Here is a 17,447-nt window from a genome sequence, read left to right as displayed (position 1 = left end):
GGGTAACTTTTTCACATGGAGGGTAGTGGGTATGGTTACAACATTTATAAGACATTTGAACTGATATATGGATATGAAAGGTTTAGAGGGATATGGACCAAATGCAGGCAAATGGGACAAGTTCAGTTTAGGAAATCCTGTCGGCGTAGACAAGTTGTGCCAAACATCCTGCTTCCTTGTTGTATACCTGTATGATTCTATAACTCAACGAGGAAATCAAATGTTACGGAGAAAAAGCAGGAAAGTGGAGTTGAGGATTCTCAGAACAACCATAATCTCATTGAATGCCAGAGCAAACTCAATGGGCTGAAAAACTACTTCTGCTGCTACATCTTATGGTTTTAAGTCATAAAGAAGTTGAAAACACTTTTTGTTTCTCTTTCATCTTCTTTGCACACGCCCACTTAATACAAAAATAGGTGTGATGTCACGCAATGGATTCCCTAGGAATATAATGGATTGTGCTGGCCAGCTGTGAAACAAATAAGACTCACTGCAATATTGGTCTTACACCTGTCTGAACTCAGTCCCTTTTTCCTTCATCTTTAGTCAATGGAGTGTAACATAGAGCAGGTTTAGAAAAAAAGCATTCCATCAATCCTTTGGTTTGATTAAAACCATTCTCTTCTTGTTTTCTGTTCAACAGATCAATGACGAAAATAACTTTGTGTTGAATATTTAATCTGAGTATTGCAAAAATTAGTGTGCATCCCAAAACAATTGTGAGAAAGGCAATGTGAGGGCACCTTGTCTCAGACTGGTCAGAGGTTTTTAACTGATTTAGCAAACTGGAGCATGATTAGTATAAACGGAGCAACTGTTGGAGGGAGGAACAAATAATACCCACCCATAAATAAGACCAGTCCTGAGGTGGCAACAATTGGGATTTTAATCCTTTACTTCCATACAGGAATTCCTTTGTAATGAATTTAGCAAACGAGCATGGGAATTTAATATAATCAAGCTACACCCAACTTTATGGTTGAATTAGGGGACAGTTTAGTATTGCAGGCAGGGTGCCAGGAGGAGAAGTAAGAGTCCTCAAGCTTATTACACGTTGGACCATTGATTGATTTGACAACCATTAGTAAAAGATGATATTTGCTTAGTGCTCTGTTCTTTCCCAGGCAGTTATTTATTCAACTAGGCTAGTAAGTCCTGAAGCAATGTGACCTTTGATTATTAATTACTTTAATCAGTTGCACATTTAATGGCACAGTGGAAGTTTCTGTTCAACCACCTGATTCATGCCAGGGTTGGAGGGTTTGAGCTATAAGGAGAGGTTGAATAGGCTGAGGCTGTTTTCCCCGAGCGCGAAGGCTGAGGGGTAACCTTGTAGAGGTTTATAGAATCATGAGGGGCATGGATAGGGTGAATAGATAAAGTCTTTTCCCTGCAGTGGGGGAGTCCAGACCAGACGGCATAGGTTTAGGGTCAGAGGGGAAAAATTTAATAGGGACCTAAGAGGCAGCTTTTTCCATGCAGAGGGTGCTGCGTGTGTGGAATGAGCTGCCAGCAGAAGTGGTGGAGGCTGGTACAATTACAACATTGAAAAGGCATCTGGATGGTTATATGAACATGAAGGGTTTGGAGGGATATGGGCCAAGTGCTGGCAAATGGGATTAGATTAGGTTAGGATATCTGATCGGCATGGACGAGTTGGACTGAAGGGTCTGTTTCCATGTTGCACATTTTTATTACTCTGTGACTCTATGTCAAAGACTTGGCCCAACTTGTTACTCTGAGCTTAGTGCTACTGTCAATCACGAAAGCAACATTCCACTGGCTGTGAAGTCTGAATAGTGTACAATGACGACAGTCTCTTAGGTGGGTATAGGAAATTCCAGTGCACTATTTCAACAAAGAGAGGGGAAGTTCTCTCCCATATCCTGGACAATATTTACTCCTCAACCAACATCATTAAAACAGATTGTCTGGTCATTTTACATTGCTGTTTTCAGGAGTTTACAATGCCCAAATTGGGTGTTGTATTTACTGCATCCCAAGTGATTACATTTCAAGAGTATTTCAATGGCAGTAAAGTATTTGGGATGTCCTGAGTTCAAAAGGTAGAAGTAAATATAGGTCATTTTTCATTAACATGGAGATCATCTGTTTCCAATTCACAAAACTATCTGTAAGAAATTTGTACATATTTTGTTGGATGCTATTCACCACCATATATATACTATAATACAGTCACATGTCAAAAGGTAGTGTACAAATATAAGATATTTCCTGATGTAAACTTTGGTTGGCATTGTCTTTGGACACTTCTATAAACAGAATGGGCATCTCTGCTTATTAACATTAAAAGTTTGTGTAAGTTTTGTGCATATTACACTTATCACTCTCAGGCATATTAATTCTGTGTAAAAGACTCCTTCCCTTTTTCAGGCAGCCATTATCAGCATCAAACACTCCAAAGTCAGGTATAGAAAGAATAATATGCACATACATAGCAGTTTGAGTGTGGTAATAAGGCCCGTGGTGAAAAAAATAGATAAGCTCCATAGTGCATCACAAGATTATTATTGGACAAAATTTAATACCAAGCCACATAAAGAGACATTAGGATGAACCTAATGCTCGGTTAAGGTGAGGAGTTTAAAGCAGTGCTTGAAGAAGGAGGGGGACAGATAGAGCGTCAGGGGGTTTTATGGGGAGATGGCCAGAGCTTCAACCCATGACAACTGCAGTGATTGAACGAGGTCAGCCAGTGGACCGCATAGAATATGTGCTCCCTGACTGGGCCTGTTGATCTGGTCCGATCAGGGAGCCCTGGCTGGTAGTTGTAAACTGGAGTGTCAGGTGTTTTTGTTTACTCTGAGAGCTGGCTCTGAGGCAGCCACTCTCGTATCCAGTACTATACAAGTGTTAAAGAAAAGGGTGACTTGGAGTTATTTCAGCAACCAAGACACCATCATCAAAACAAGTGTCAGAGCTGAGCAAGAGGCCAGAATTGGAAGGGGGCTGGGACCTGAGAGAGTTGGAGTTTTGGAGAAGAAGTAGGAAGGCATTGAGTAAGACTCATTATGTGCTTCCCCATCAGCAACATTAGAGTCGTCTACTGCATTGATCAATGTTTTTCAAAAACGCTGCCCAAAGGCCTTTTCATAGAGAGGGGACCACTTTAATATCAATTACTGCTGAATAGGGCAATTTCTTGAATGGACCCCAAGCCACTTCATCCAGACTCATTCCTGATGAAGGGCTTTTGCCTGAAACGTCGATTTTACTGCTCCTCGGATGCTGCCTGAACTGCTGTGCTCTTCCAGCACCACTAATCCAGAATCTGGTTTCCAGCATCTGCACTCATTGTTTTTACCTCATTTAACACAAGCTTCTTGCAGCCACCAGAAAAAGGAAATGTTCATCTTGTCAGTCTGAGCTGGATTTGAATGTTGATTCTGACGGCAGAGGTTCCTTTCTAACACGAGCAAACAATTCAAAGTCACAAAATGAACTCCAATGGCATTCCAGATTGTTAGGGCTTTCAGAAACAAAAAGACACCTTTGTGTACAATTGGGGTTTGTTTTCTTTCCAAATGACTTCAAATGCAATGCAAAGGAATGGAATAGAAGGAAGTCCAGCAGATATTTCACAATGTGTTTTGTTAGTCAAATAATGGAAACATTCGCTTAGAAATGCGCCAACATTTCTGGGTCACGATCAAAAGGTAATTAATTAAGAATGAGGAGGCTGCCTTTGAGTCAGATCATGGAGTTTGATATAAGTCTGCAGGCTGGAGGCACCTGGAGAAAGGGTCATCATATTTCACTCACTGTTGAAAACATTGTTGACAGATTGAATATGCCCATCCCATAAATTGGTGAGACTCGAATTTGAAGAGAAAGGAAAAAAATAAAAGGAAGGCTTACTTACTTTCATATAGTGCCTTTCATGATCTTAAGATCTCCTAAAGTGCATCACAGCCAAGAAAGTACTTTCACCTAATGTTTGATTAATTGTGTTGTAGGAAAAATTGGAGTCAACTTAACGCAGAGCAACATTCCAAAAACAGTAAATGACCACGTATTCTGCTTTTAGTTGTTGGTTAAGGGATATGTATTCACCAGGGCATTACTAAGCTGGACAGTGTTCAGAAAAGATTTACCAGGATGTTGCCTGGAACAGAGGGCTTGAGTTATAAGGAGAGGCTGGATAACTGGGACACTTTTCACTGGAGCATAGGAGGTTGCAGGGTGACCTTATAGAGGTTTATAAAATCATGAGGGATGTAGATAAGGACAATAAAAGGTTTCTTTTCTCTGGGGTGAGGGATTTCAAGACTAGGGGCGTATGTTTCAGGTGAGAGGAGAAAGATTTAAAAAAGACATGAAGAACATTTTTTTTTACACAGTGGTTCTTGAGCGGAATGAACACCCAGAGGAAGTGGTGAATATGAGTACAGTTACAATATTTAAAAGGCACATGGATAAATACATGAATAAGAAATGTTTAGAGGGATATGGGCCAAGTAGAGGCATGTGGGACTGGTTTAGTTTGGGATTATAGTTGACGTGGGCTGGTTAGATTGAAGAGTCTGTTTACGTATTGTACAACTCTATGACTCTAACATTTCCGCTCTTGCTCAAACTAATGTAATGGAATCTTTTATAACTATTTTAGAGGGTGACTGGACACCAGCTAATGCCTCATCTGAAACTTTGCACTTCCAACAGTGCAGCACATCCTCAGGAGTGACAACCTAGGTTTTATTGTCAATTTTTTAAAAAATGAGATTTGGACCCAGAAATTGCTGATTCAGAAGCAAAAATGCTGCCATTGAGCCATGACTGATATGGAAAAGAAAAGAAAAATCCATTATAGGATAAGACTTGGAACCATCTACCAATGAAAACAATGGCATTTATTGTGCTCAAAATGTAATTGGATAGTAGCTATGCATGTTGGACAGTGAAGAAATGAGTTTTAATGGACTGAATGGCCTTTTCACATCTGACTCATTCTTATGTTCAAAGTCTCATATTGAACTGAATAGTGTTAATCCATGGCAAAGATTCAGAGGGTTGAAAGACAATTCTCAAGTCAAAACATCTCTGTGTTGTTTTGAAAATGGACAGTACAGGTGATAGGCTGATAGCTTTGAAAATGTTGTTTATCTCATATCTTTGAAAACTGAAGCCTTGGTGGAAGGCCATAAGGAGATTTGATGGCCTGTCCAAGTCACATCAGGACATGTATTTGTTTTCATTCCAATCATTTATTGTTATTGGCTTGACATTTCTACTGGCTACAGGACATCTTTGACAAGCATGGTGTGTTTTATGCAGAGGTTCACACAGGAAATCAGTGAACTGCATATTAATGTCCACTGTGCCATGGAAGAAGGTGTTCGTACTTGTTCTTGGTCATTGGTTAGCCAACAGTGCATATACCTAAAAGAAAATACCGCTGATGGTAAGACATTTGTGTAAAAATTGTAATTTCTGGCTATTGTATGGATAACAGATCAGGGAGCAGTAGTGAAGAAAGAGATTGATGGCCTTTCCTTCTAACAAAGCAAATGTTGTTTCTCTTTTTTGCTGCCTAGCCTGTTGAATATTTCCGGTATTTTCTGTTTTTATAATCATATCAATCTATATTCATTATGTAGTTGACATAGCCATCTGTCTGTTGAAATTTCTGTTCACAACATTTCCCTTCTGATACCAATCATAAATGGATTTTCAACAAAATATTTCTTTTATCATTCATTCATTCATGGAATGTGGGGATTACTGGCAAGACAGGTACTTATTGCCCATTGTTATATGCCTGCCTGAACCCTTCATTCTGTGTGGTGTCGATACACCCATATGGCTGTCAGTGATAGAATTACAGAATGTTGGCCCAGGATGTTGAAGGGACAGCATGGGAAGTCAAAGTTATGTGGGACTGGAAGGAGAAATCGCAAGTTACCTTCTTCTGTTTGATAGAGGACATGGGTTTGGAAGATGTTGTTGAACATGCCTTGATAATTGCTACTATGTATCTTATACTTGGTACACACAGCAGCCACAGTGATCCAGGTGAAATGATTAATAAGAACGCCAAGGATACCTGAGAAGGGTTAAGTGTAAGAGTTGAGGCAATGTCATAAATACAGCTGAGGTTGATGGATAGGAAAAGGCGAGTGAATCGATCAAGTCTCTGACACACTCATGATGACTAGAGCAATTTCTACCCTCATTCAGCTGCAAACGTCTCTGTGGCAGACAATCTTTGCTGCAGTCTTGAACAACAAGGTAAGCAATGAAGAAATGATTGGATATCAGGGATTATAGTGCGTACTGGTTCAATCAGGATTAAGTAGGTCTATGTTTAATTGTAAAAGTAACAGAACGTATTATAACTTGCAGCAAAACTGATAACAGCAGAACATCTCATTCCTTGTTTTGTATCAAGGATGCCAAGCAGGTCCGTTGTTATGCATCTTCCAGAAATTCTGTTATACCCTGTTGCCAAGTTTGTTTTATGATGGAGGACAGCATTAAATTTATCACTCATAGCACACCCCCACCACAAAAGGATTGAAGAACTTAGTGATTAATAGAGTTTGTGCGATGGCATTTTCTTTTTCTTAGCATCTGGTCAAAGTTGTCACATTTTCCTTCCAGCTTTCCGTGTCCTGCTTAGAATCCTGTCCTGAAATGCCGTGACTGCTGAATGTTTACAGCAATCCGAATGTAAGTCTAGCTCCCCTTTCATCTCGCTTCTCACAGATCATCATATCATTCGAGAAACATTATTCATGAAGATTGCAACTTTTCTGCTCATCTTCAATGATGACTGTCGATGCCAGCAACAACTGGAGATTAATAATATTTGCAGCTAAGGCAATGGTAATAGTTTCAAGTGCAGAGCTACATTCTGTTTACACTTCCATTCACCATCAATCAGATAAGCCTGCACATTGGCTCCCATCCATCTTTTAAAATAAATTCTGATTATTTGCACAATATTTTTTGCCAAAATTCTTTCCACTCTCTGGGGAGTATTTTTAACAACATCTCAATGTGTTTGTAAAGATATTAAATAGATTTAAAATTAATGCCTGATCTAAGTCATTGCAGAGAGCTACACACTAAAAGCTAAGGAGTAATTTTTTTTTAACAGCAGTTGTCTGGTAGCCCTGAATGCGTGTATAGCTGAAAATGGTTTAAGTTTTTTGGCTTGCACTTGTCAGGACAATTCCAAAGTAAGACAAAAGTAAAGGGAAAAATTGCTCATTTTAGATGAGAAGAGAGTGCTAACTGGTAGGCAAGTAGATTCTGGCTAGTTAGATTGCCATGGGGAGTGGCACCAGTTAATGATGACTGATAGTTAACTGCAAAGCTTTGTTTAAATTTTCAATCAGGTAGGTTGACTCTGATTGGTAGAATATAGCCCTGAAAACCATAGAATAGTTCACATCTGTTGTGTTGAATGTGTGTGTGTGTCCGTGTGTCCTTTCTGTCCTTTCTGTCTGTCTGTCTGACTGTCTGTCTGACTGTCTGTCTACAAAGAGTAGGGTTCTTTGTAAAGAGCTTCCAAACCACGTCAGTGTGCCACAATGTGACCTTGAATGGCAATCCTAAATTGGTTGTTAGCATAATTCTTCTCAAACTCAAGATTATTTGACAAATGTCATCCAATCAAAGAATCACATTTAATGTTGGACACTGTGTTGTGGTTTTTGAAATTACACGCTGGTTGGATATGGTCAGCACCTTGTTTATTGTGAACAATATTGTCATTTAATTGTTATTGTTATTTTAAGCATAATCTGCCAGTCTTTTTGTATGTTTGCCCTACTTACTTGGCGTCATACCAAGTAATTTATATGCCCTATTACTCAATTATGTGATACATAAAACAACTTTTTGGCTTAATGGCAGCAAACCGTTTGTCGCAAATACTATTTATGTAGATTCCATATAGTAGCTGTGTATAATAGCTAGTTTCATCTGTTGCTCAAAGCTTTCAGATACCTTACCATCAATCTGAGGTACACTGAACACAATGCAGCTTCAAAACTAATGGCTTTGTGTCCACTCATGAGTTTGAGCAATATAGAGCAAGGAATTATCTGATCAGGATGACTTTGATGTGCTGTATTTCACCATCATGTTTGCACAGTATGTAAGAGAAGAGGAATCCTAGTTCCAAGGTTGTACGTGGAACTGCTGGATTCCTCTTCTGTATGTTGACTAATAAAGGTAGGTTTGCAATATATGATAGTAAGGAACTCTCTCCATGGCTGATTTTCTCCACTAGGACATCAGGAAGAGGGAGCTCAGTTGACTGCATTAACTGGTGCAATGTCCATGGAAATGCCTCTACCAATAAGAGTCCCTTTGCCAAACCGTCACCACGATCCTGTTATACAGTATAAATGCTGCTTTCTCTTTGCTTTGGTACTTCTTGAAACTTGGCCTGATGAGTGCAAGATGAAAAGATTTGACAAGATGTGACTTTTTTCTCCAGAACTAAAAAGCTTTAAATACTGCAAATGTCGAGTAAATCAGTCAGCCTCTGAAAGAGAGAAGATAGATCCTTGTTTGAGGGATAGCAATTGACATAGGAGATTGTAGGGGACAAGTATAAAAATCTTGCCTCTGAGGCAGGACTAGATACTCAAGGAAGGTATATTCATTACTCAGCTAAACAGGTTGAGTATTAGTTTGCAAATGCTTTGAATATATACCAATAGTAAGCGGTCAGCGCAGGAGAGATTCCTGGTCAACCATGTGGTGGAAAGAAAGCTGGAACCTCTCCATGAACTGTTAACAGCTGCGGATGACAGTACCAATGTAAAAGTGTATGTTACCACAGCAATTCAAACTCCCTGAGTTTACTCTAACATAACCTTCACTTCAGCTAAAAAGTTCAATTCAATACATAATATATTTTTGCCTTCAGATACTGGCAGATCTGTTAAGTGGTTCTGGTATTCTCTCGATCTTCAGTCTATAACCCTTCATTTTATTCAACTGCACACACATCTGGACTTATAGAATTAAGGATGACTTACAAGATTTTTGCAGGTATGGTTGTTTTCTTAATTTTTTCAATTTGTTGCCTTAAAATATGAACATCAAATGTTCTACCTAAATGGCTTTATAAATTTGAATGCTCTATATTTGCATGGTTATGCTAGTAGTTACATGATTGGCTTCTCTTTTCAGAGAATTTCCAGAATGAAATTTGATAAACAAAATTTTTCCAAGACCAGAACGCAAGTAAAAGTAAGGATCCAGTTGATCTAAATCAAAACTGTTTGCATTTAATTTTTCCCTGCAAAAGGACAAAATAATAGTACTCAATACAGTTTAACACATTTGGATAGAATAGAAAGAAAGAAAAGTGGAAATTTATATTAAGACCAAACAAGAGTAGGGCTTATACAATTAATGGTTGGGCCTTGGATAGTGTTGTAGAACAGAGGGACCTCGAGGTGCAGTACATAATTCTTTGAAGTTTGTGTCACATATAGACAGGGTGTTTAAAAAGTTGTTTGACATTCTTACCTTCATTGCTCAGTTCTTTTGAGTATAGGAGTTGGGAAGTCATTGAGGTTGTACAGGACATTGTTGAGGCCTTTTCTGGAATATTGTGTCCAGTTCTGGTCGCCCAGTTATCAGAAGGATATTATCAAGCTGGAGAGGGTTCAGAAGGCATTTAAAGGGCTGCTACCGGGTATGGAAGGTTTGAGTTATAAAGGAAGGCTGGATAGGCTGGGACTTGTTTCACTGGAGCAGAAGAGGTTGAGCAGTGATCTGACAGAAGTTTATATAACAATGAAAGATACAGATAGGGTTAATGGTAGTTGTCTTTTCCCTAAGTTGGGGGGTTTAAAGACTAAGGGGCACATTATAAGGTGAGAGGAGAGAGATTTAAAAAACCATAAGAGGAAATTTCTTTACACAGAGGGTGGTTTGTGTGGAATAAATGTCCTGAGAAATTGGTAGGTGTGGGTACAATTACAATGTTTTAAAGACATTTGGATAGATACATGAATAAGAAAGTCACATGGGCCAGGAGCAGGCAGGTGGGACTAGTGTAGTTTGAGATTATGTTCGGCATGGACTGGTTGGACTGAAGGGTCTGTTTCTGTGCTGTATGACTCTATGATGCTAAGAAGTAATTTTTGGCACGTCTCAAAATGCTTTACAGTTAATTAAATATTTTTGAGATGTAATCACTGTAGTGGAAAGTCTTCCTTTGGGATGTCTTACTATCGTAGTGATTGACCAGGACAACCAGGTGGACCTCATAGAATATGAATAATCTGGTCCAATCAGGGAGACCTGGGTGACAGGTAAGAACAGGGGTGTCAGACATCCTATTCACTCTGAGAGCTGGCTCTGAGGGAGCAGGATCACTGACAAGGACTTTCCACGTGTAAATAAAGAGTGACTTGGTGACAGGATACTGGCCTGGGTGGAGTTATTTCCCACAGTTTGCAATGAAAGGTACCCGAATAGCAATCACAGCAGGAACTGCTCCATAGCTCAATGATTTGCCTTTTTCTATTGATGGTGCATGTAGTCAGATTGTAACTTCTTGACAATAAATGACTATTGGGTTCACAGACTACATAGTTAACAAAGAAATTGATGAACAGTAGACCAATATTTAATTCTACCCATGCTTGAGCTAAAGTTCCTCTCACCATTGAATGAAGTACGGTTTCCACCCAGTTTTTAAGAATATGCTCACTTACTATGACAAACATCAGTGTGCTTGTTGCTCCACCCAATCCATTGTTATTTTCTCCTGACTTTCTGCATACAACCGATATTTACTGGCCACATGTAGCTTCTCCCTAATTCACCAGCTCGTTATCACTATCAAATGATTGTTTGTTTCTCTTTGAGAACGTTAAATCATTTGGAACAAGTAAGAGCATTCCACCAATAATTTCGGAGTGACCTTGGATACTCTGTGTTTTCACTGACACTTACTTTCTTATTTCATTAATTTCCTGAGGGAATATGAATAGTCAAGGTAACACTATGAAAAAGCAAAATCACTATCTGACCATCCCTCCCTCACGAAAAAAAATCGAGCAAAACAATAGCTCGCAATTGCTATCAATTGTATATTATTCAGAGCTAACCAGACACATGCCATGAGTGTTCAAACTATGTGGTCGATAACAGCAATTGTCATTATGGCACAAAAAAACTCATTTGGCCCATCTGGTCCAAACACTCTCCATAGAGCAATTCAATCATTCTCATTCCCTCACTCTGTCTCTGAGATTTGCAAGTTTATTCCACTCAAATGCTCATTCAATTTTTTTTAATATAGCCTTGCCTCTAATTCCATCACTATTGTAAGCAATGAGTTCCAGGCCATTGCCTCTCGCTGTGTCATAGGCTTCTTATTGCATTCCCTACCGCCGCATATCTCTTGCCAAAACTTTAAGTGTGTTCCCCTCATTCCTTGTACTAACAGCTAATGGGAACTGTTATTCTTTGTATACCTATAGTTCCTTTATAACCCAGTTTTTATTCAGCTTCTGCCATAAAGAAGCAAGTCTTGTATGCACACGGTGCATTTTTGACAACAGTATTCTGATCCCCAAAGGCAGAAGTCACCCTTTGTCAGGTTATAGTCCAACAGAATTGTTTGAAATCACAAGCTTTCAAAGCGATTTCACCTGAAGAAGGAGCAGCGCTCCGAAAGCTTGTGATTTCAAATAAACTTGTTGGACTATAACCTGGTGTCATGTGACTTCTGACCTTGTCCAGTTCAACACCAACACCTCGCCATCATAATCCCCAAATAGGCCCAATAACCATTAAAAAGAGATGAGTTTCCCACTGGAACATATTTGCAAAAGCTTCAAAAGTGATTATCTTATAATGAATAAATGCACATTGCAGTAACAATGCAAAAAAAATGGTCACAAAAAGCCTGATTGTCTGTTGGAAATGTTGATCCACTACCCAGTTTGTCTACTGAAGTGTAAATCCACACCTTTGCTCTTCCATTGTTTCACAACCTACTACATATCCCACTAGCAAACCTCACATGCATTAATAATCAGGCTAGCTGAATGCTTGTCAGGTCAAACTAATAATGAGAGAAGCAACCAGGTTGTTGTCGATTTAAAAATCATGATAGCTTGATGCAAATTGACCAGATGTTGCTGCTAACTCAGGTTATGCCCTTGGGCATGGAGCTTTAAAGGAACACATATGGAGGAACTAATATAATAGTGTCTGTGCTTTATTACTATAGGAACATATGAAAACATCATTACAGAACTCCTTTCGGAACGAAGAAAGTTAAATAAAACCTTTCCTTTAGAAAAATTTTTGCATACTTAATGCTTGGACTTTGTCAACTTCAAACAACACTGAAAATTTAAACTAAATCTTAAAGGTAAGCTAACTATTATTAAAACAGAGCAGCAAAGATTCATAATCCTTTTCAGGGTTGTAAGCTGACCAGTAACTTATCAGTTCAGGGTAATGGTTTTGTTTCAGCCGAGTTAGTGCTTGAATCTCGACTCTGGCTGGCATTCAAAGTATGGACCAATTTTGAAACTTCCTAAACAGGATGGCAATAACCTCCGTAGAAATGAAAAACAAGAGCATGTAACAAGATTTTAACAGCAAAATGTCTAAATGCATAAAATTACAGATCTGGTTAAAAGGAAATTGGACATAAGAAAATCAGCCCTATGGTTTGGACCTGGACTGGAAATGATCTAAAAATGAACCACAACACCAAATACTCCAGAACTGTATTTACACCCCTTCAAAAATCCTAAACTCTAACCAATAGATAGGTTTTTTTAAAATCTTCAAGCTTTACTGTACAATTCCACGGGAATTAAAATCTTTCACATCTAGCAGTTCAAAACATTACCTATATTATTGCATATCACATGACAATTTTGACAGCTGTAAGCATGATGAGGAAGTGGGTAGCAGTCATGATACCTCAAATAAATATGTGCTTAACATATTTTCCTCTAGAAAGGGTTTAAATTATGACTTCTCTGAACCAGTCAATCCTTAATTCCTTTTTCATTATTATCATTTCTGTGCAATAGATATAACTCTTGGAAGCAAAATTAAATGACTGAAACTTATAATAAAGTAAAGGATTTTCTGTTTATAATTTATTTGCCTGGAGCTAACTTTACTTGATTTGTATATAAATGTCTGCTTGGTCTCCCTTGCCAAAGCAAAGCCTGATGATGTGGGAGGTGGCTGATTATTGTCCACACATCTTCACTATTGCAGCCACCTACAGAAGTGCCAGTAAATTGTTTGGTGTTAAAAGCCAATTCTACTACACACCAACTTGATACACAACCAACTTGATATTGCCCATTCCTCTGTTGCACTCCCCTCACTGCGATACTGAATATATCACATGATATCCTTTCTTCAAACCCTTCCAAATAATATAATTACACATTATGTGGGGTTATCCACGCTATTTGCACAGTATCTCAAAACTATAGATAAAAGCTGAGATTTAATTTACATGAGAACTTAACTAACTATTAGCTCCTTGTACAGTCAGCTCAGGGATTCTACCCTTGTCACTATCAAATACTTTGTGCTGGAAAATTCACACCAAAGTTGACTGCTGTTGTAATGTTTTCCCCAAGGTCATAGAATCTCACTGTGTGGGATGAGGTGCAAAGAATGGTGATTTGGAAGAGCTGGCATTTCAGCACTGGTTCTCAACATCAGAAGAAGAAATAAGGTAAGGAAAGTACAAAGGAAAATAAAACTTGTGCATCTTTGCGGTCAGTCTTCCTCCATCCCTGGAACTATGGTGCTTTGTGTAACTTATAATTAGTACAATTGTTTGTGAAACTTGAACAGAGACAAACAAATCTTTATAAATCTATTGAAAAATCTTTTGAAAATGATACTTCCAATTCTGCAGATATTCTTAAAGAACACAATGTCAAGAAAGTGAAATTGGTTAATGGTACAACATGAAAAGGGAGTGTTGACTTGGCAAGTTATTTTATACTGGGCCTGGTTCTCCTTTTCACTGAAGGCTCCCATTTCACAATCAGTCTCTATTGCTCAATTTGATGTTAACCACTACCACCACTCCTACCTACCATCATCCCCAACACCCTTTATATAACCTCTAAATAACAACGAATGTTTAAAGTAGAAAGATTTGAGATGCAGATCATCCATGATCTAATTAAATAGCAGAAATGCTTGATAGCTTGACTGGCCTATTCCTGTCACTATATCAATAGCAAAGTGTTTGTCGTAGATGTTGATTTTAACTGATCAGAAATGTTAGGAGTTTACTTGGCTCTATTCACACAGTGATTTAGTTACCTAGTTATTGTAAAAAGGCAAGGAAACTAAACAATATGATCTCAAGTAATCCAGCTTAAATTACAGTCTGCAATTTTTCACAGTAATTGCATTATTTTCTGACTCACTCTTAACAATGATACTGCGCAATGCTGTGAACTAGAAATCCTTGCTTTTTCACGATTTGGAATTGCAACTTCCATCCACAAACGGAATATAAAATAAAATGGAACTGAAGTTGGAAGCAAAAATGTGAGGGAATCAGTTGCAAAACATTACATAGCTTCCTTGCCTTTCAGGAATAACTCAGCCAAAACCATGTGTTTCAAGGAGTGTCTCAGTGGGGAGACAGGTAGCAAGGAAAAGTGGTTTGTGAGGGAATTCCAGTGATTAGCTGAGGTAAGGCTATCAAACTACGAACCATCGTTGAAGGAACACTGAAAAGTAGCATTCTTTGTTCCACAAGACATTCTATGAAAGGAGTTGTGACTTAAAGAAGGCGTACCATCAACTGTATTCCTATTAAATCAAAGATGCAATAGAGATACTTTATAATTGGAGGCCAAAGCTGCACAATCCAATTTTAATTCTGAGACCATTTATCTAGTTAAAATATTTTTGTTCACTGAAGTTGTTAACTATTTTGTCTTGCTGCTGGAAATTGTGTTGATCTGGTTTAACGATAGGAAGTGGAAAATGAATTGGACATTCTCTTTCATTAAATGTTATCATTGCCAGTATCTCATTCTGAGCAATGTAACTCACGGCACTTCATGTAAATTCTGTTGTAGGTCAAATATTTCTAACTGGTTATATTGAAAATTCAGAGGAATGGCTATGTATACGTGTTAATGGTTTCCAAATTATTCTATCCATTGGATAGCAAGGTCTACCTATTGTAGCTTCATTACAATCTTCACCATCTCTAATGATGATTTAAGACATTTCATATGTCATCAAATCACTGACAAAATGTTTATTTCCACTCAGTCTACAATTTTATTCAATCATTCATCTCAACTTCTGAATAAAATCAATTCAAATTAAGCTTCCTCCTGGTTTTGTTATTTTGTATTTTGGGGAAAGAGGTATTGTGTTCTGTTTGTGCAGGGTCATTCCCATATTGATTGTGATGCAGTGTAAACATTTGCATAAATCTGGGAGCTGGGCTCAGTCTGAGAGATTATGTTCAAACATTCTTTAAACTACATCTTCAAATTTCATTTATCTTGGCGGACTTGAGATGATTGTTATAATTGTTATCTTGAGGGATCTTATTCAGTTCCTTTGTAATTGGCTGAAGGAAGGAGGAGTGATATTTTAATGTCTGTGGTGATTATGAAACTGCTTCATTTGCAGCAATTTCTTTCATATATTCTTTTCCTCCAACTTTAACTTTGCTTTTTATCATCTTGGTATAGGTTGAGAGGGTTGGAACTCCAGGTCTTGCAAAAGCAAATATTTTTCATTCACAGCACCATGAAGCAACGCGGTGAAGAATACATTTAATAAACTAATTACAATGAAAAACTGTGGACTGTAATTTAAATAACATCTTGAAAGCACTTCGTGTAATAGTTGTTTAAGAGGATGACTGTCCAATATTGTTCGATAAAACTCCTGTGAAGTATCTTGGGCTGATTTACTATGTTAAAGGCATTATGCTAAACTACCTTTGCAGTTTGCAGCAAAATCTAAAATTAAAATTATCTCATTGCTCCTGTTTCTGAAAAACGTAGTTTTCGTATTATATGCAGCTGGTGCATCACTGATGGATATAAGTACACGATTTTTATTGTTTATTCATGAAAGTTAATATTCAGATTTATAAACAGCAACATTTCACTTCCAGTGCTTTCATTACCAATCTTTTACTGAAGTAGCAAAAAGCTAAAAGGAGCAATACTTAAGTAAGAATGGTACCTTAGTCTCTGAAATGTTTAATTCATTGGGTTTTGTTGCTATTTTCAATTGAGGATTACCCTCCATGGTTGGCTGATAAAGCTCATGACCATGTCCTAATCCTGTAATATTTCCCAAATTTTTGTCTTCATCCCTTCCTCTTCCTCCTAGAACTGTAATAATGCTCTTCCTTGTTCTCATTTTCCACCCATCTGACTGCATATTCGAAAGATAGTCCTCCACTATTTTCACCACCTCCTGTGGAGTTATTTGCTGATCGTGGTATGGTCCCCCCTACATGGAGTAGACCATTGTAGAATGGGGAAGCACTTTGTGGAACACCTTCATTTAGTTTGTGAGCATGACCCAAAGCTTTCAGATGCCTGTTGTTTTAATTCCCTGGCCCACTCTCACACTTGACCTTTTATGTTTTGGCTTCCTACGCTGTTCCATTAAAGTTCCACATAAGCTCCTGGTAAAGTATCCAATCTCCTCACCAAGTATTCCACTTCCTCTGGCCTGAACAACGTGTTCTACATTTCTAAAACACCATTTTCCGTGGCAATTGTGATAATTCTGCTGCGTTATTTGCACCTCTACTAGACCCCATCCTCTGTTTCTTGGCACATACATTTATCATCCTCCTTTGCCTTACACTATAATCCCTTCTGCCATTTAATCTTTACTGCCTTCTCGAATAGATGTTACATTTTGTTTCGTCCTGCTGCTTTCTCTGTTTTGGACATGTTACATGTGGAGTTATTTCTACTTATGATTAAAAGTTATTGACATGAAACATTGGATTTATTTTCCCAAACTTCAAACTCCAAAGAAATAGGTTTGGAGATGATGTCGAGGGAAAATTGTCAGGCTCACAGTGTTTGGCATCAGCTCAACCCCTAGGAGAAAGTGAGGAGTGTTGATACTGGAGATCAGAGTCGAAAAGTGTGCCGCTGGAAAAGCAATGCAGGTCAGGCAGCATCTGAGGAGCAGGAGAGTTCATATTGCAGGCATTAGCCCTTCATCAGGAACATGGGGGGAGGTGAAACAGGGCTGAGAGATAAATAGGAGGGTGGGGGGTGGGGGTGGGAAGGTAGCTGGGAAGGCGATAGGCAGATGCAGGTGGGGGGGTGACGGTAATTGGTTGGAGGGGAGGGTGGACAGGATAGGTGGGAAGGAAGATGGACAGGTAGGAAGTTCATGAGGTAGGATACTGTGTTGGAGGGTTGGATCTGGGATGA

The 17,447-nt window shown here is 38.5% G+C and overlaps 1 long non-coding RNA gene across 2 annotated transcripts; it reads left to right on the top strand.

Annotated features, from left to right (window-relative positions):
• The first annotated feature begins 8,914 nt into the window (after positions 1-8,914).
• On the top strand, positions 8,915-15,955 carry LOC140464753 (uncharacterized). Of its 2 annotated transcripts, XR_011954974.1 has the most exons (5): positions 8,915-9,033; positions 9,175-9,234; positions 12,239-12,382; positions 13,626-13,723; positions 15,726-15,955. It is a non-coding gene; the product is annotated as an uncharacterized lncRNA (long non-coding RNA). The 2 variants fall into 2 exon arrangements; XR_011954975.1 differs by lacking the exon at positions 9,175-9,234.
• Positions 15,956-17,447: the final 1,492 nt, after the last annotated feature.

The sequence above is a fragment of the Chiloscyllium punctatum genome, chromosome 40 (genome assembly GCF_047496795.1).
Source record: "Chiloscyllium punctatum isolate Juve2018m chromosome 40, sChiPun1.3, whole genome shotgun sequence".
Lineage (NCBI taxonomy): Eukaryota > Metazoa > Chordata > Chondrichthyes > Orectolobiformes > Hemiscylliidae > Chiloscyllium > Chiloscyllium punctatum.
This window is presented reverse-complemented; position numbering and strand designations above follow the sequence as displayed.